We start from the raw sequence: 21029 nt of genomic DNA, 5'->3' as shown, positions 1-21029 counted from the left end.
TTTGGTTTTTTGTTTGTTCATTTTTTGATAAAGAGAGGTGGGTGGGGGAAGTGAAATGGAATAGAAACTGGATCTCCACAACAGCCTAAGATCTTAAAAATAAAACAAGTAGACACAAGTAAAGATAAAGACCAGAAACAGCCACCCACCTTGCTCCTAGTGTCAGCCTGCCCAAAGCAGAGCCAGAGCTACACGTGGGCGGGGGAGACAGCCTGGGTTGTAAATTGCCGCAATGGATAATGGAGAAAAACAAGACTACCTGCAACAAATGACACCCTGTTGAGATAATTCAGTTTGTCAATTTGGGTAGCTAATAAGCCTCCATTACAGTTGGATACGTGGGGGAGAATCCAGTTTCATCTATATAAAAGAATCAATCAATCCTAGAAGCCACTGTCTTTGTCAGCTTTGGAGTACTAACCTCCCCAGAGACAGAGACCAAAAGAGCTAAAGTCTTGGGAGCCTCACCCCCGCCCCCCAGCCTTTGCCTTCATCGGAAATCATAAAATAGACATGTAAGTGAGATTCCAGGCATGCTGAGCACAGTGTAGTCTGAGAGACGGGGCTCTGGGGAGCTCAGAGGAGCCGCGGTGGGCAGCCCCGAAGCACGGCTTGCCTGATTTTCTGACGTCACTGAGGCGCCTCCTAGTTACACCCATGCTGGTCACTGTCTGAGCTCTCTCAGGAATAAATGAATTTAGTTAAGCCAATCGTTCTTGTCTCTGGTGTTAATCAAATCCCATGCCATGTATATGTGACCCACCTCACTCAAAACAAACTTCTACGCTATTCAGGAAGAGCTGCAGCCCATATCACCCTGGCTTGCTGCTTCAAGTTAGGGCAGTTTTCAAAGTGTTCAAAGCAGACAAACAGATGATTCCCCTCTCTTGACTTACTTAGTCTGATGCCTTGTGAAATTCTTCCGCTGGTAGAAACCTACATAATCAAACTTGGCGGACGTATCCTTAGCAGCTTCACAGATTAAATACAATGCTCTTTAGACAACTATAGTCAACTATAGTGAGTTGTCCTTTTAATGTTCTAGGGAGGTTTCCACCAAAGTCCTGCATCTCACATCCTTACTCCAGGATCCCTCGGGGATTGTTGAGTCCAGTTGTCCTTTGTTTATCTTTATCTCTGACAAAATTACTAGATCCAGCAAGTACTGTGGAGCATAAAAATCACATAGTACATATACTAATATCTTCTGTATATGAGCTATGTGACTCAGAAGTAAGAGCAAGTGAGATTACACAACCTCTTAGGGAAAATCAGTGAGTATGAGCCCACAGGCTGTGTGTATGGTTGATCTGTCTATAACTGATGATGCAAATTTGAAGCAAACACCTCTCCATACCAAAAGGCACCCTTAGACAGCAGACAACATTCTTGAGGGGCTGAATTGCTGTGTAATTAGAAAGTATGACTGTAGAATAAAATAATCTTGGAAATAAGAGGTCTTGACCAGCACTTTCTCTTGAATAGAGTCACCTTCTTGGAAATGGAGATCCTGTATCTTGTGGAAGGAAAGCCACTTTAAAACATGGCACAAGAAAAGCCAGTTACTGAAAGGACCATTACAAAATTACCAACCAATGGTATTCATTGCTCTCACAGTTTAGTTGTCAACCCATTTATCCCAGGAAAAAGATGGCATATGAGAGTGGACAGTATGGAGGTAGAAGCGAGTTGTGTGGGAAGGTTTCGGAAATGTGGAAATACTGTTTGTGAAGATCATAAGAAAAAGAAGGGTTGCAGAGGGGACCACTATGGTGTGCTCCCTGGAATAACAATGCAAAGCAAGTTTAAAACTCTAAGGATGGAGGAGGCAGTTGTGCAGGGACTGACAAAGTCAACTTTGAAGGCAACCTGGATTGTATATGAAAACGCCCACAGCGCCTTCTCCTTCTCCGATGCCACGGAACAGAGACGTCCGGATGAGGGGAGGGGAGGAGCAGAAGTGGGCACCGGGGCCCAGCTGCCGTGGTCAGGACGGAAGGAATGCAGCAGCCTGCTGGTCTTCAGGCGGTGCAAGCTTTGGGGCGCGGCCCCTAGGCTCCCACGCAGCCATCTCGCTGCGCCCCCTGCCGGCCACGTGGACAGTGCGCGCTCCGGCTTCCGCGCCCCAAGCTGACTCTCCATTTCAGCCCAGAGGGAGACAGGGACAAGAGCCTCTTTCTCCTGATGTCACAAAACATTAAAGAAAGAGCCCCCTCCAACCAGCAGTCAAAAACTGATCCCCGAGCTTCGGCTTTCCTGCTTTCCAGGCTTTTCTCCGAGAACAACTTACTGACCCGGGGGGGGGAATGATGGGAACCCGAGGCTAACTGTAAAATCTTCCCCAGGCATCGAGAGCCCCACATTTCCAGTCCCGTATTGGAGGGGTGGGGCTTGACTTGGTTGTTTCCGCATTGGCTCGGATTTGGGGGGTGGGGGCGTCGGAGTGTCCCCGCCCAAGCTGGTCGATCCAGCGCGACACTGATGCTGAAAATGGGAGGTGGGTGGGCGCCTCCGGGTCTCCAGCTCCATCCCTCCGGGTCCCCGCCCACGGCCTCTACGGAACAGGCTGCGTGGCAGCTTTTCTCCAGCACGCGGCGCTGCGCTCGCTTTTATCACCGGAGCCGCGTCGGTTCGTGCGCTGACAGCCGGGCTCAGCCAGTCGCCAGGAACTGAGTAGCGTTCTTTGAATCTGCGGCTTTCATGACGTCTCCCTGCGTGGTCCATCACTTTTCTCCTAGCCCGGGATTTTTTTTTTTCCGCCTCTCTCGCCTTTTCCCCCTTCCCTCCACCCGGTCTCCCTCCCCCGCCCCTGCCCGAACGCACACCCCGCCGCCCCTCCGTTGGCCCCCGCGCCCAGCCCTCCTCTCCACTCTCGGCCAGAGGGAGCCAGTTTGAAGACGGCCGCACCTGGCCGGAGAGGTTGGGCGGGCGGAGGGGTGGGATCCGCGGGACCCGGGAAGATAGACCCAGAGCTGGATGCACCGCGAGGAGAATGGAGTCTCCTAAAGCCTCCCGGGGCTGATGTAAAATTTGACCATCTGATTCCAGTTTTCCTTCCCTTTGCTTTTTTTATTTCCTCCCCTCGCCATCCATCGTGTAGTGAATTATTAAACCTTGCTCCGTTCCAAGAGAGGAGATCATGATTGAATGAAGCCACCGAGTCCGCAGCAAGGTAAGCGGTGCGCTGAGTTGCTCGAAGGCAAGAAGCTGGCATCAATCTGGGCAAGAGGTTCTGTGCCCTCGGGTCCCCACCTCCCCTTCCCCAGTTTCCGCCGCCGCATGCATCTCCACTCTGATGAGAAACAGGATGCCCAAGTCAAGGGAAAGGCGAGGGAGAAGCAGGTTACATAACAGAAGGGAAATCTGTTTCATACGGTTCTCATTAGCAACTGAAAACTCGCAAGGGGGGCGGGGAGAGGAGGGGTCTGCATGCCCGGGGCTCGGAGAAACCCAGTCAGTTATTACAGACATCATTTCAACATCCGTTGGCAAAGATGAAATGCACGGATTAACTGGCAGGGGTGGCTTGCTGTGTAGTCATTTAGAGTTGGGAAAAGCCCATTGTCTTTGTGGAAAGCTGTATCCTTGTTCTTCTTTGCGTATAGGAGTGGAGGAGAGAGAGAGGAAGGAAGAGAGAGAGGGAGAGAGAGAGAGAGAGAAAGAGGGAGAGAGAAACATGAGGAGGAAAAGGAAAAGTGAGGGGTGGGGAGAAACAAGCAGAGAATGGGAAACAATAACTCCTAACTGTTCTCTATCAATATAACCAGAGATGTGACATGATGACTACCAACAGTGAATAGGAAGCTCTCCCTAGAAGTAAACTGAATTATTTTGTAATTGGAAGAGAAAAAAACAAACAAACAACAACAACAAAAACCCTTCAGATAAAATGAGATGTTTACTGCATTTAGGGGGTTGGATGAATTCACTGGCTTGCTTCCTCCTGGGTATATTTTCATTTGCATCAAGACATTAAGCTTGCATGAGTTTTTAACGGATATAACATTTGTATTCCCCAAACCCAATAAAACCTTGGGTCAGTCCACAGGTATATCTCTTGTACCGGGTTCAGTACGGAGAGACTCTTAGGGAGGAAACATATCTTGATAGAAACAGCCACAGTAATGGGGTGAGATTAGTGGAGAAACAAAATACCAGCATTTTCCAAAGAATCCCGCCTCCACTCCCAAAAAAAGGGGTGGGGGGGGAGACTCCAGTACTTAGGAGTTGGAGATTTATTACACATTTACAGTGTCTCCTGCCTGCTTTTACCCAAAGTCTGATGATCCAAGGAGCCACCACAGAACCGGGTGTAATGCCACATTCCAGCTAGCACAATTCCCTGCCTACCTTTCTTCTGCTGAAAAACGGAGGAGAGGGATGACCAGGAGCTGCTTAGAAAGAAGGAGGGGCTTGCTACAGTCAGGGCTGAGCTAACGAAGCTTCGCCCATTTTGCCTGGAGAAAAAGAGAAAGAGCTCAAGTCTCCATGGCGACCCAGGTGGGAGGGGAGAAGGCAGCTCCAGTTACAAATAAACGTTGTACAAAACTTTCCCAGATCCAAGCAAAGAAATAAGGGAGCCGCGTCCCCTGCGGAGGGTCCCAGGGCATAGGCTTTGCCCAGATTCCTGCCGGCGACCGGCGAGGGGGTGCCTAGGACTGGCCGGTCCCCATCAAACCTCCCGAAGTTGCCCAGGGGCTGCTGAGATTGTTGGGCAGCGGGTTTCGGATTCAGCACCAAGGCCAGAGCACAGGCGCCGGCATTCCCACCCCGGACGGCTACCCCAGCGAACACTATTACGTTCCTCTGGTCGCGGGAAGTCAATCGCTTTCTATAAAGGAGCGGTTCCCTTGCCAGTGCAGAATCTGGATATATGATTATGCACGGAATTGCGTGGGACAGAGAAGCTTGCAAATCACCCATTTCATGCATGGCGGTGCATCACAATAGCTATTCAAAGTCAAGAACATTGAAACCGCAAACTATCCGAGTTGAACTGAGAATGGGGAAAATCCCATCCTCCGAGGAGAAAAGGAACACACACACACACACACACACACACACACACACACACACACACACACACACACCACGGATCAGTCCCTGATGAGAGTTGTCTACTTTCAACCAAGCCCCTTTGGCTTCAAAAGCGTTCATTCATTCCTCACCCTCTTGCTCTCCTCTCTAACTTTTTGTCGGGCTTAGACGGCAGAAAGGCGCTGTGGGAGCACTGTGGTCGGCGAGATACTAGCCAACCAACTCCTGTCTAGGGGTCCTGAGACCCAGGAGGGTGGAGAAATAGTTTACTCTTAGTCCAGACCTGACAGATTTCTCAGCAGAGCTGGTGAGCTCCAGGAAAGGGAAAAGGGTGTGTTTGTGAGATGAGACCCAGTGACTAACTTCAAGTCAGCATGTGAACAGAGCGACTACATTTCCAAGGTCGCAGGCATAGTAAACAGAGGAGGAGTTACTTCTCCTAATAGAAACAAGGAAGAAACTGTGCAAGAGGGGACGATTTATTATCGTTCCAGTTCCATTTCAACATTCCTACAGAGAAAACAGGTAAGTTCCTCTTGCCATTCTGTCTTCACCTTAGGCAAGACTGGTCTGTGCACCACCCTCCTCATCTTTGGTACCAGGTCCTCACACACTCCCTCCCCTGGACTGATACAGATGAGGAAAAATAGTAGAGGAAGGTGGAAGTCACATTTTGAATAGAAAGCTTTAAAAGGGGGCATCCAGGTGTTAGAAGGCACAGTTTGAATTAACAGAGCTCAGGCACGGTTTGGCAACTGGATGGAAATGCTGATAAAGACTGTACAATACCCCTGGCTGCCATTCTCTTTTGAGGATGCCCTTAGGCATGTGTGGTCTTGAGCTAGTTCTGGTTTGTTGTTTATGAAGGTAAACAATATGTATCCTGCTTTTCCTTGCTGGGCATTTCATTGCTTCCTAAAGATGATACATGCAGAGCACTCAGGACTTGGATAAAGCTGTGTGTTTATACCTTCCGGTCTTTTTTCTTCCCCTGTGATCACTAGTGAAGGCAGAAGCAATCTATTCTAAATCTGGGCAAAGGGTGAGCTATTACACTACATTTACCTTTTGGTTCCTGATGGACATGGACAAGTTTATCTATCATTTAATTTATAAGAGTAGACAGAAGTGATATATGGAGTATTATTAGGACTTAAACAAGGCAGTTTACCCTGCCTTTTTTCCATCTTATCTTATCAGCAGAAGGAAAGTAGACATTACTTATGAAGATAAATCCAGACAAGAATATGGATTATTAGATAAACAAAGTAATGTATTTGTGAGTTCTAAAGTTCAATTTCTCTCATGAATTAAAAAAAAAAAAAAGACGGGAATGAAATTGCTCAATCAATTATCTTTAGTTCTGGTAGATTCCATGTTCATGTATTCAGTGCTAATTTACCAAACTATAGTTTGCTTTCTTCCTGGGTGGCTAATTGCTGAGCAAAGTGTCATTATGTCCTGATGACAGTGAATAGCATACTCCAAAATAATTGGTTTACCCATTTCAAGTAGGATTTGTTAAGGAGAGCAACTTAATTTTATTCCTGCATACCTGGAGCCATTTTGTAATTTTTTAAAATATAATTTTGATACCTCACCCTGGTATTTCCTAAACATCAGTAAATATATGCACTTGTATGACCCAGGTCTTCATTTAATACACAGGACTGGTCTAGGCTGTTTCCTTTGAGTACATAAAAATGCTTCAGTTCACTCTCATATTCCTCCCTATCTTCTCACAAACTATCCTTACTTTAAAAAGAAAATAAAACATGAAAATAGCTGTTTAATAAGCAATAGAAAAAATTCTTTGGATATTAAAAGTAAGTAAATATAAGGGGGGAGGAAGGAATAAATTAGGAGCTTGGGATTAGCAAATACACACTACCATATATAAAATAGATACACAACAGGGACCTACTGTATAGCACAGGGAACTATATTCAATATCTTGTAATAACCTATAATGGAAAAGAATCTGTAAAAGAATATAGATACATATATATATATATATATTCACATCCATATATATAAAACAAATATATAACTGAATCACTTTGCTGTACACCTGAAACTAACACAACATTGTAAGTCGACTACACTTCAATTTTTTTTAAAAGAAAGTAAATACAGCCTTATGGAAGCTTAACCCCATTCACGGGTAGAAAATATTACTTTCTTCAAGGGTTGAATGTTGATAAAATGAATTTTCATGGAGACAAGACAAACCCTCTTTTTCAAAATGAGCAGGTAGGCAAGATAAAGCTTTTCTTTTTTTCATTAACTATTCCTTAATTAAATGTTATGTAAGTAATATGTTGGTTAATAAGGGAAATGGACCAGAGAGAGTCAGAATAAGGGGAAGGAAGGGAGCTAGTGAAAAAGGCAGTTATTTATTTTTACCAGGTTTAAAGTCATGATACTTTCAAAGCAAGGTAGTTTTTTTAGTTCATTGTATCAGCACTTTAAAGTTCGTGGAATTGAGATGTTTAAATTCAACAAATTTGGATTTGGCTTACTAAGATGGCATTTATTGTTTCTTTTATTTTTAATAATTTCATTTAAGTACCAAAAGAGAATTGGTTCCATCTCGATTTTTATAAAATTATTAAATTTGGTAGTATCAATAAAAGAGGAATTGGTAAAGTTAAAAAATTATCAAGACACTTCTGTTGAATTAAGGTATTTTTCTTTAATTGTACTTCAAGTATTTAAAGAGATATAAAAATAAAATGAAGTCATTTGGGATAAAACACATTTTAAAATGTATTTAAAATAATTAGTCCTAGAAATAATCAGAATCCTATAGAAAGAAGAGATCATGATAACTGTAGTTAGTACCTGAGTGGTGTTCTGACTCTCCTCTGACAAAGATTATAATATACCCATACTTGATAACATTTTACTAGCACTAATTAATAATACAACTTTACTTCCTTTCAATAAAGAAGGACAGTGTCATCTTAAAAAGAATATTCAGTGTTCCCTAAACTATAGCCTTGATCTAACCATACCTGCTAATCAACTGTAGAGGCCCAATTATTTATTCATTACTGAATTGAATAGTTTTTTAAACAAAACCTCAGAAGTTGATTTTGCTCAGGGCACAATGTTCAAGTGGCTATTCAAATCTCTATTTTGTCCAGATGCATTAAGACCATCAATCAACTTTCCTACTTACAATGTATGAAGTTAACCCCAAATTTTAATGAAATGGCTATTTATTTCATGTCTTTACAGATGATTTCAGGTCAGATTAAGCCCAGTAACCCCTTCAGTCTCCCATTTCATGTTTCCTGTTGATGGCTGTGCTTAGGACCAGGGACCATATAGTACTGGTGGTTCTTTTAGTGGATAGATTTTGGGTAATATTCACCTCCAAACTCCCAGTCACAGAGATGTGATTACCAGTGTGAAAACTTTACAAAATGAACCAGCAAGTGAATCTATAAGATACACATCCTTGCCAACAATTTTTTTGTGGGGCACTAAATCTGAACATTTTGTATGCGTTGTGAGAGACAAAGCTATGAGTTAAGTTTTAATCCCGGTGCTGTGGCAGTTTTCTCTTCAAACTTACAGGCATCACCTTTTTCCTACCCAGATTGAGAACAGACTTTTTCTTTTAATGATGCTTTAAATTTTCATCATATCATCTGACAGGAACGTGTGCAAGTGTGACAGTGTGCCTGGCAGATGTTGTTTGGTGATGAAGAGCACAGGCTCTGGTGTCTGACTAACTGCATTTGCATCGAGTTCTAGATGTATCCATCAGCTTTTAGTAGGTTTGGTGCAGTAACAGCCATTACAACCTCTCAGTTGCCTATAAAACAAATGTTTATTTCTCCCTCAAGCTACATGCCTTTGCTGGTCAGCGTGACTGCCCTTCAGTGTCTTCTTCACTCTGGAATCCAGACTGAAGGAACAGTCTGACCTGGGACTTTCTATTCCAGTATCAGAGGGAAAGGAGAATGCCAAATTAAGCAATGGCTCTTAAAAGTCCTGCTAAGATATGACATAAGTTATCCACTCACATTCCGTTGACCAAAAACAAGTCACGTGTCACACCAATGCCAATGGTCAATGAAATTGACATGTATATTTCTCCCACAGTGGGGCACTGCAAGTCACATAACAACAGGTGGAGACATATAATCTTCTTACAGAGAAGGAAGTGAATAACTGGGGACAATGATACAATCCACGACACTAATTGGGTGACCTTGCTCAACTTCGAGCTCTTGGTTTGCCTATCTGTAAAATGAAAATAATAATAATGTCTACTCCAGAGATGTTATGAGTATTAATGTGATAATGAGGTTCTTAGCACAATGTCCAGCACAAAGTTGGTACTTTATAAATAGTAGATGCTATTATTTATTTGTTATAATGTGTCATTAAGTTCGGTCCTCAATGAGGCTATGTGAACTCTATTAATTAGGTAGCTGATGCAACAGAAAATCCCTACATTTCAGCAGTTTAGCAAAACAGAAGATTATTTTGCATCCCTATAAGTCTATTTGGCTGATGCCATACCAGCACACAGGCTGATGGACACTTACTCATCTTAACATCTGGCTTCCATGATCTCCTTAGTGTTGATATGCAGCTGGCAGATAGGGTAAGAGGGAATAGATGATTATGCAGGAGATTTTCAGTGATACAAGCCTGGAAGTAATTATATCAATCTTGCCCATATTCTATGGCCACACCTAACTGCAAGGGTAGCTGGAAATTGTAGTGTAGCTCTATGCCCAGGAGGAAGGCAAACTGGTAGGGTGAACACACTTGAGTCTTTGGCATATATACCCAATGTTAAGCATGCAAATTTGACTACTTTAATATAAATGTCTGGCATCAAAGAAATACAGTTAGTGTGGGTCAGGAATAGAGTGGGGCAAAGCAAATGATTTGTCCCAATGGTGAAAAGATCCCCGGTTGGGCTAGTATTTTGTTGAGCTCTTGAATCATTCTCCAGTGGTGTAATTTTTAAAATAAATTAGTTGGGAACCTTTTTACTTTAGGACTAGGCGTATGTGATGCCTACAAAAGAGATGCAAATCTATATTGTTTGACTTCTGGTAGCTGAACCATTAAAGTAGACACAGAGAAGAGCTGACTTCACAACCCATGCTTGGGAGCAAGTTTCCAATCCTGACAATTACGCCCACATTGTGTCTAAGAAGGCTGAAGCATTAGATGCTGTCTTCCAGTATCTAGTACTTGCTGTTGACTAGCAATTTGCATTTTGTTTTGAATAGCATATAGGTTAGACACGTGCTCTAAGTTTAGGTTGAATTAATCTAATAATAGTCAGTGTTCTTTTGAAAATAGACCATGTAATTTGGAAGTAGTCTTTGAGAACTTCTGCCTGCCTCAAGGAGAGCAGGTACCTTTGGAAACTAAAATCTAGACCTTTTCATTAGAAGGGAGAGATCAGCCTTAATGCGAAATATACATTTAGAAAAGAGAAATGTCAGGAGGAGATATATGAGAAATCTATGAGAGAAAGAGCCAGAAGAAATGTAGTGGTGATCCATAATGCTTCCAGCCTCTTATGTCATTCCACTCCTCCAACTTAGGTGCCAAAGCCCTGGCCCATTCATGCAAGGCCCAAGGTTGCCAGCCTGAAACAGTGAACACCTACCACTAATGTGTGTTCATCCTTCCATGGTGCAGTTATACTGGATTAGAGACCCCTTGAACACTTTAAATATCTTGCCATTCCAAAGTGAATAACATCTCATAGTGGAGCTTCTGTTTAATGAAGAGAGTGTTTTTGAAGAGAGGGTTTATTTCACTGCCACCTCCTGACATTTCAACCTAGAAGGGATATAACTCAACTCAGTCTCGTGCAGAAGGGAGCAATTAGGATGGTAGGTAAGTCCAAACCATGTATTATAAGAGGTAGATGAAGGAATTGGGGTTATTTACCCTAGAGAATTCTTGACAGGAGGGCAAGATCATTGTTTTCAGGTGTCTTAATATTTGAAGATGAAGGATAGATTAGAGTTGTTCTGATGGACTCTATGGGATACAACTAGGACCTAGTGGTAGAAGTTACAAAGTGACACATTTCTGTTTCATATAAGAAAGAATGTTCTGTAGTCAGAGCTGGGCAAGGCTTATATGATCTGTCCTCTCCGTCTGCATAGCTCTGAATTCCCCATCACTGGAAGACACAAAGAAGTTGGAGGAGCTAAGAAATGGGGCTGAAGTGCATGTGTTTTATAGTCTCTACCAACACAAAGAGCTTCCAAGTCCTAAGAGGGCAGTGATGACCTACAGTTTCAGTCAACAAATCAGACTGGACCTCTATGAGGTCCACAGAGTAGGCTGTGATGGACTGAGGTCATCATTTTATGAGGGAACCATCATTTCTCTATGAGAGAAATGAGTCATATTTCACCAAAATGACATCTCAGTCCATATACAAAATGTGTGGTCAGTGAGAGCAGATCTGGAATGCAGGGACCACATGACCAGGCTGCATCTACAGGATTCATCACTCAAGGAAAACACTTACCCTGATGCTTTATGTTGTCAATACCTCTCTATCTTCCATCAATCGATAGGGCATGAAATACCCCTTTGGAGGTTTCTCATGGCACCATGAACCTTCTTATTTGTAAAAAGCCCCAAGTTGCTTTCAGAGTCAGGACTCCATGACATATCAGCCAGAGTACATTTCAGATTTGCAGACGTTTCTTTTGTGCAAAATATGGTGTGAATAAGATAAAATTCCTACTCTTAAGGAATCCAGTTTCAATAATAGCAAAGAAGGAATGGACCCCTTCCTTTTCAGCTGTATCCTGAAGACTCACCAGTGAATACCCTAAGTATATATTCACCCTCCTGGGGTGACCAGACCCACTGTAGTGAGGCATATACAGAGAGAGGACACAAAGAGAGAAGCAAATGAAGAATCTGTTATAGATGTGCTGTCATAAAAGGGATTCCTTCATTGAGGAGACTGAATTAGGTGGCCCTCTGTCTTATCAGCAGCTGAGGAGTGTTAAGCCCCAAGCCAGCCCCTCTCATGGCTCCTTGCTGGCCACAGGTGATCTCTGTGAACAGAAGGAAGCATCAGAGCTCACAGAAGTCAGCTTAGGTCAATGGTTCCCAAACGGTGTCCCTGAACCAGTAGCAATGGTATCACCAGGGCAACTGGTTACAAAGGCTCATTCTCAAGCCTACCCCAGACCCACTAAATCAGAAACTCTGGGGATGGAGCAAACTATCTGCATATCTCTTCCAGGAATTCGAATGCACACTAAATTTTGGGAACGACTGGCTTAGGTTCTTCTCAAATGCAGCCCCTCTAGTAGGCTTCTTCCAGTAGTGAAGACCTCCAAGTGTCTGCTCACTTGAGAGCCATGCAAAGTCACAACTGGAGATGGAATGCCTGTCTTTATCTTCTACTGCATGTGCAGATCTAACCTGGTCTCAATGCCTAGGGGAAAAAGACAAAAACAAAAGGCTTTTGTTCCAACAGATAAAATATGCACAATCGTACTAAGTGGGGAAAAGTATGGCAAGCAAGGGCTTCTCTCTTGCTCTCCATGTAAATAAACTGCTTAGTCTTTTGGAATTCCAGATAATCCATCCAGAAGGTTTTTAGTTCTTATTTTAAATTAATAGTCTCATCTATTATCCTTTAAATAAAAGATGCTATCAGGAAATAAGAATGGTGTACTCTGGAGAAAAGCCACATTACAAGAATTGAATAACGGGCTTATCATGGCAAACCTTCATGCAACCAAGTGAAGAATAATTATAGTTATATAACATTCACTTTTGTTTAAAACATCTCCTGACTGTCAGCACATTTCCAGAAATTGACCTTTAATAGCTACCCCCCCTGTATCATCATGGCTCCTTGAACCAGACAGTCAACAAATCTTTAAGAGTAACTGCTATATAAAGAAGACAAAGGAGGAAAAAGAAAAAGCATCCTCATTTCAGCCTTCAGAGGCATTAGACTTTATGAAAATAAGAGTATCCGTGAAACAATAATGTACAAGACAAAGAAGCATAGCATTGAACAAGAGAGTGCTAGGCTTTGAGTAAAGAAGGGGGATGTTAAAAAGGGCTGGTGTCAGTAGGAAACATCAAAGCATATGGTGGAAGGTAAAGGAATCTTGGAAGAAGTAGGGTTTTGATGGGGAAACAGGGAAGAGAGTGCTTTTCAAATGAGAAATCCGTCTGCATGGAGGGAGCATTGGCAATGAGGATTGGTCACGCAGGGGTATTGGTGTACCTCACCATGGAGAAAATGGAGTCCAGGCATCAGTATGGAATTTGAGTCTTCAATCTCAAGTAATGGCTTCGGTTGGGGGCAAAGGAGAGGATACACAGATTTTATTCTGGCATTTTAATCTGGCAGCCTTGGGCAAGGCAGACTTGGAAGAGAGGAAAAACTGGGATCAGGAGATAGCCAGACATTGATAGGAAGGGACGAAGACCTAGGTATGCTCAGAGTCGTAAACCAGCAACAGAAAAATGGTCCCATTTGAGTGCCTTCATTAGTACTGATATTAGATCACTCATGAGCGGAGAGACCAGGCTGAGATGGATTCAGCCCAAAGAAAGCTCCAACGTCGCACGCTCCGTGAGCACGAGGGATTGCACGTGGCCGCTGTCCAGGTGTGGAGTGTTGAGGTCGTTCCAGTGAATAAATAATACGACTGGGAAGATGGCTGAGCGAGGGCTGCAGTTAGAGCTGAGGTTAGAGTTGTGGCTCGACGGTTCATTATCACCTTCACGTGCAAACACTGGGCTGCAGCATTCCAAAATGTGTCTTTGGGGATTTGTTGTTCCTGAGGCACCATGGGGACAAGTTTGTGCAGGGTTATGAATGGGAGATTTGTTAATCCTGCAGGTGGGGTGAACATGTTATTTTGTGATACAAAGCAGAGAGAAGAAAGAACTCCTTTAACTCCTTTCTTGTTTGCAAAACCAGTGCTGCTTGAGATTCACCTCATAGCCATCCCTACTCATGTATGTCGGACTCCTACTTTTTCTCTGCCCATGGAGTGAAACTCACTGAAGACTTTATGGAAGTCACTGGGGATTTAGTCTGGCTCTGAACAGCATGAATGGAGCCCCCAGGAAACATGGAGTTTTAGGTAAATCCTAGCAGTGACTGCCACTAACCCAGGGCTCCCACTGAGCTGTCACCAAAGAGTAAATATAAAATGGACCCACCATCATCTGGGAATAACGTAAATGGCATGGCCCCCTTTGGCACAATGAGAGGCGTGGGTCAGATCTACCACTGCAAAATGAGTAAAGATCTTTTTTACAAGACCTCAAAATAATAAAAATAGTGAACTAAAATATGTTTCTTTCAGTGAATTTTATTTTTCAGGGAAATAGTTTATTTGGTCTACACTATGGAGATAAGAGTCTTGATCCGCCATTCCTGTTGTGTGCAGAAGTGGAGTTTATTTTAAATTAGCAATGCTGAATCTTTTGTGAGATTTGGCTTTCATGGGGTGAACAAAAAGGTTATGTTGGGCACTGGGTAATGAGGGTGATTATGTGGCATTCTCAGATCAGAAAGAATAAATCCCCTGAAAATTCCTGGTTATAAATAATCATCTAGTCTTCAAAACAATACCAAAGTCATCCACAATAGCCCTCCCTTAAAGTGTGTAGATCCTGGATTTTAGAGCAACTGGTAGAGAAAAATGACATTGTGGTGACACACAAAACTAGTCTGAGAGAGGAAAATTTAATTAAAATCCACCGATCATTTTCAAATAAACCTCTAATTTCTGTTATTTATTTAATAATATTTTCTTAAAGAAAGTAATTGTTAAACTATACTAACCTCTTTTTGGTTACCCCAACCAATCCAAAGTGTGTCTTTTTGTGGCAAAAGAAGTGTCAGAATGCTATTAGCACTGAGATTGGAGCCTGGGTGTCCTTGTGAGAAAATGTAATCCTCATTTGACTGCTCAAGCTCTTGCAATAGGCAAGTATTGTTCTAGTTTATTCCTTTACTCATGTAAGGAATCTGGACTCAAGTTACTTCTTTGCCTGTTAAGTTTCCAGACGAACTGTTGGTATTGCTAGAATAATAACCCAGGAAACATGAGGTCGGCGAGCAGAGCAGTCACTTAAGTGACAGGCCCTCCATACCCATCCTGGCTTCTTCCCATGCCCAGTTCCAGGCATAGAGGAACTGGTTGAACCATGTGCGCCTCGGATTCTAACCACAAAACAGATCACCCTGTGCACTTAGAGCATCCCCAAATTTCATAAATGTTCAATTACATGAGAAAAGACAAGAGAAATCCCGTTCAGTTGGCAAAGAATGGAAAACTGCCAACTAGGGCCTTGAAGCCCTGAGCACAAGAGAAGGAATCTCAGGCAGTGGGAGGGGGAGTGGGCAGTGGTTTCTAATAAGCAGAGAGAGAAAATGGGCCTGAGATCTATGCAAGGGTGGCCTTGTTGGAGCCACAGGTTCTGACACCCTAAAAATGCTTCAAAAGGAAAGGATGGAAATTTCTGTGCTGTCATCTGAAACATCAAAATGATGAACTAGGCAACTTCTTAAGTTCAGTGTCCAGGTCACTAAATTTAAGATGTCGATTAGAATATATTGGAAGATACCACTGAAACTCAAAGTTGTGCTCTCACGCTTGAGCCTTCTCCTCTCACCGTGGGTACCATTCCATGGGCATCGTTCCGTGGCCACTGTTCCGTGAGCACTATTCCGTGGGCCTTGTCCTGCAGCCACTTCACAGGCTGCTGCGTACCTGCATGCTCTACTGCTCTGCCAGGCTCGAACCTCCTTGCCAACGATGGCTAGACTTAGACATCACTGCACCCCCTCTGTGTTTCTCCCTAAGAGTTTCATGGAAGAGCAATTCAATATGTGGTATTTGAATAACATTTCTATGATGCCTAAAGTTTTCTGATTCCAATAGACAGATTAGAAACTGTTAAAACTATTTAAAAATAGCTCTCTTTGGAAGATGAATACGGCTTGTATCAGTCCGTGTAGTCAGATTGTAGCCATCTCCAAAAGTTCAGTAAAGACCACCCAGACAAGAAATAAAACACCCAAATTTTGTATACGGAGGCCAGAGGGGAGACATAAGAGGGAAAGATCATCTTCTTCTTTTAGTAACTTGTACAAGTGAAAGCGTCTGTTTTGGATGTCACTCAAACACAGTATGTGAATGACGAGGAAAAGGGATGAGTGTGGGTTTCAGATGGGACAAGATCAGTAACACTCTCACTTCTCTGAGTCATATAAAAATCGAAGCTCGATCTTTTCCAGGTCATTGGTTTCTGACATGTCTGTGCTGGTCTAAGCCCTCATGCTGTTAACCATAACACACTTCCTTTCAAGAAGCCTGAGAGATTGGCGTTAACATTGAGGCATGTGGTTTACAGAATGAGCTTTGACAGATCCCAGGCTCTGTTAGATGAGTTATTGAATTTCTTTCTCTCTCAGGTTTCCCAGCTATAGAGTAGGGATAATTCAGGGAAATAAACTCAATAAATTAGTGAGCTATTTTTCCCATACCTTACTTCTAAGAGGATATGGAAAATTATAATGAGCAATTTAATGATTTTACACTTTTTTTAAATGCCAAGTGAATATGTTCAGGAGGCAGATGCTACTTTACAGCTTCATTGTAGGCCTCTGAAGGTGAAATAAGTCTATGGGTAGGATAATGCCCCAGATACACCGTGGGAACCCACATCATCAAAGACTGAACTGTGCCCAGCCTTGCACAGTCACCAACACAGGGAAGTGAGCTCATGGGCTAGAAAGATGTTTAACAACTGAATATGAAATCCTAAGAACCATCGGTTGAAATTCTCTTTATTCCAGGGTGGAAGAGATAGTCCAAGTAATTCACTTAAACCAGACCACCCCATTCCTGAAGCACTTTCAATCAACAAAATTTTACAGCAAAGTCAATACTGAATCTTGTGAGTACAAATGAGTTTCAAAATGTATATAAGCTTATGTGTGGATCAGGAAAGCGCTCCACATTTGTACCTATATAACCGTATAACTTGTATAACAATTTTTTGTGTGGTTTCCATAGACGTGGCACTTTTTGGCGCTACCCTGGTGAAACTTCTACCAATGGAAATATAGAGAAATTGTATCTTGGGTGTGGCCAGACTTCGGGAAACCAAACTTCTCTTTCCCAGAGATAACACTTACCTTTAAAGTAACTGGCCAATTTTAACTCTCCCATTGTTTTAACATTTCTACAAAGCAAGGAATATTTATAGCTGATTCTGAAAACTAGACAAATTTTGAGATTAACGAAACCTGTGCTCAGACAGCTTGACTAAAGACAATAAAATACAGTCAATTTATTTTACCTGGGCATTTCTTACTTATTCATTGTACCAGTAAGTTACATTCAATGTAGAAAAATGTAATGATTCAAATAAGCTTAAAAAAAAAAAAAAGGAAGTCAGGAAAACAGCAAGCAGGAAGGAAGGGAGGAAGAAGAAAGAAGAGGGAAGGAAATAGCATGTACAGTAAATATATGAGTTTATTTATGTTTGTAACTAAAACCGGATCACTGTTTTCAGTACACACTATTTTGCTGTGCTCTTTTCTTACCTGATGATACATCATCAGCTTCTTCCCAAGTCAGTAACTAGGAGCGGATTGTAGATGTCTTTGACCTTACTCCCTTCTGCTGTGGGACTCAGTCCCTGCACTTTAACCACCTTGCCGACGGCCCGCCCGGGTATTCCTTTAACATGATCAGTAGTTGCCTGAGAACCAAGGGAGCTGATAATGTGCATCTTAATCTGAAAGCAGGATAAGATGGAATGAGATCTTCCAATCAAGCAGTGAGGCGGCGAAAACAGGGGCAAATTCCTTCTTCCTCCACCTTTTGTTACGTTCAGGCCTTTAATGGATTGGATGATGTCTACCACATCGAGTGGGGAGGGCAATCTACTTTGCTGAGTCCACTGACTCAAATGTAAATCTCATCCCAAAACAACCCCCCAGACACACCCAGAAATAACGTTTAATCTGGGCACCTCCTGGCGCAGTCAAGTTGATGCATAAAATTAACCATTGCATTGGCACATCCTTAACATCACAAGCACTGCCCAGAACATAATAGGTACGCAATATTGTTGAATAAATATGTAGTTGTGACAGCTGCATTGTAAGTAATTCTAAAACTTATTTACTGTGAATTTTTTTCATCTTCATTTTGGACATTTGGGTTGTTTTCCTTTTTGTGTTGTCAACACTACTATTATAAGCATTTTTGTACACACCAGTTGAGAATGCCTCTTTAGCATAAAGTATTATAAATGTAATTGCTGTGTAAAAGGGTCCACATTTTTTTTTAAAGCTCTTACAACATTCAACCAAATTGCTATCCAGAAAGGATGCCCCTATTTACATTCTACCAGAGGTCCAATCCACTGATCCACTGACCGCATAAGCAACCGAACCAGATGCAAGAACATTTAAAGAATTGGACCAGGTCTTTCTCAGCTGCCAGAACCTGTGACCACTTGAGCCATTCGGCCACATGCCTGGGCCAGTTATAAAGAAGGAACTAATCTCAGACATTGGACAAAAACTTTCCTAGGGTGGAACTCAGATGATTGATACAATTTTTAGAGATAATATCCCAATCATTAAGCCAACTGATCCTCACAAGAACCCACTAAGGAATGGCACACACTGTTGACCCATTGGTAGATGGCGAACCAAACCCAAGTTCACAAGGGTAGGCGATCACCAGGATTTGTAATCAGAGTCAGGATTCCAGGCCTCTGGCCTTGAAATCTTTCCCCCTCTGCTCTTTCAACATCCAAGATCCACTCTTCAATCCACATTCACACTGGCCAGGAGTGTCCAAGATGGGTCCTTTAGAAGTGATTTTAAGAGATTCAGCAACACTGTAGTGGTATATTAACTTATTGAAATACTTTTATAATTTGTAGACTTGAGGGATGGGGAGAAAGGGGAGTTGGTGGGGAGAGAGAGAGAAAGAGAGAAGAACAATCCTGCTAAGGGCAGTTTCTTAACAATAGCTTTTGTAGTCTACTTGGCCATAGTAGACTACCATGGCTCTTGAGTTTTTCCCTCTGAGTTCATAAACTGTTATTAGTTTCACATGTGTAAGAATATCATTAAAGAGATGCCATGATTTCTGCTGATATTATACACAAAAGATAAAAATCCCTTCCCCCAGGGACTTCCCTGGCAGTCCAGTGGTTAGGACTCCAAACTTCCACTGTAGGGGGCAAGGGTTTGATCCCTGGCCGTGGGAACTGATTCTGCAAGCCGTGGGGCACAGCCAAGAAAAGAAAAAAATCCCTTCTTCTAGCCCCGTCATTCCACTCCAACACAGGAGCAAGTCAGCATAATATATCTCAGTAGATGGAGTCATGTCTCCCTTTATTAGCTGATGTCCCCCTTAAAACCTAAGAAAAGTATACTCATTTGAGGGCTGAAGGTTTTTGCTTTTTAACAGAAGGAAAACAAAATTTTTTTTTACTATGTGAGATTTTTACCTGTCTTATTTTAAAACATTGAAAAATGCTTTCTTATCAAAACAGGATATTTAAAAGTTTTGTATGCATTCAAAACTTCAGCTGAGAAATAGCAAAAAGATAACAATCGTCATTAACATCTGTAAATTATGTGTAAGCTAATAGAAAAAGAAATCCCTTTCCCTGGCTATGTCTTTCATTTTTAAAAATACAATTTCATAGATATTTTAACAATTCAGTTTTTCCAGTGTCTCTGATATCTAGTGACTTACCCACATTTTACAGATGGTAAGACTGGGGCTCAGAAGGAAATATCTTCTCCACTCACCATAGCCTTTCTAGAGCAAAAAAACAAAAACAGAAAAATAAAAACTAGTAGCGCATTATTGACATTTTTTAAATTTAAAAGAAATGAAATCCACTGGGAACAACTCTCAAAAGGCATGTTGCAGTGGCTGATCTGGAGTGGAATTTTCCATGACCAGTAAAGACTCTGGAGCAAATCTGATGACCATTCTAAGGAAAGACAACAGAACCAGGCTAGAATCAGCAGCCAAAGATACTCAAACAAGCAATGCTCTGGACAACCTTGGCCACCCAGCCACACAGATTCAACAGGTCTGTGGTGCGCGCGTGCGCACATGCGCACACACACGCATGCACACACACACACACACACACACACATACAAACACGTACCACTTCAGAGCCTCCCAAATGATTTTAAAGGGCAGCCAGGGTGAAGAACCCACAACAGCCAGTGCACCAGCCCAGCATTCAAGGTTCACTATATGACAATAATAGGAATCTTCCCTTAAACTTTCTCATGAGCTCCAGCACAGGAAGTGGTTTCCCATCTACAATCTCGTTGGATCGTCGCTCCCTCAGCAAACAGGGATTGGGTCCTACTGGGTCCTAGGTGCTGCAGTACCACTCAAGGGCTTTTCCTACTAAAGGGTGGAGAGAATATGACAGCTATAGTGCTGGTGGGTGTGGGATCACTGGCCCCGAGATGGGTGAGGGGCAGTTGTGAAAGACCTCTGGTGGAGCCCAGCATTAGGAGACGAGCTTTCCCCCCGATGAACTCGGGAAATCGGAGGTGGCCGTGGGGAAGGGCAGGGGCTTTGTGGGATGAGGGAGCCAGGGGAGAGGATGTGAAGACGGGGTGAAGGGCCAAACCACAGGGACCTGGTGTGCCACCAGCAGGACCTTAGTTTTCATCCCAGAGGCAACCAAAAGCCAAAGCAAGATTTTAGGCAAGGCAGCAGAAGGGACAAATTTGCTTCTAGAAAAAAATGATACTTGTGTTTATCTGAAGGCAATATCAGTAGCAATACTTAATTTGTCAGTGAGACAGGCAACTGTGAGGAATAATAGAGCTTATTTTTAGATCCACCATTTCCTGGTGCCCCCAGCTGACCCCACTTCTGCCAAAACCATACCCTGAAGGCCATTTCCATGTGATCTACATCTCA

At 42.7% G+C, this 21029-nt stretch overlaps 1 protein-coding gene across 2 annotated transcripts in view; it reads left to right on the top strand.

The window, feature by feature from the left end:
* The first annotated feature begins 2866 nt into the window (after positions 1–2866).
* KCNJ6 (potassium inwardly rectifying channel subfamily J member 6) overlaps positions 2867–21029 on the top strand; it is a 299112-nt gene continuing 280949 nt past the window's right edge. The window contains exon 1 of one of the 2 annotated variants that reach the window (XM_082458849.1): positions 2867–3172. The gene's annotated coding sequence lies outside the window, so the exon portion shown is untranslated. Of the gene's footprint in view, positions 3173–5070; positions 5563–21029 lie in introns of those variants that run through there. The other variant, XM_082458851.1, reaches the window with a different exon arrangement.

The sequence above is a fragment of the Balaenoptera physalus genome, assembly GCF_965194825.1.
Source record: "Balaenoptera physalus genome assembly, chromosome: 4".
Lineage (NCBI taxonomy): Eukaryota > Metazoa > Chordata > Mammalia > Artiodactyla > Balaenopteridae > Balaenoptera > Balaenoptera physalus.
The sequence above is the reverse complement of the archived record's forward strand: the minus strand, read 5'-3'. Positions and strand labels throughout refer to the sequence as shown.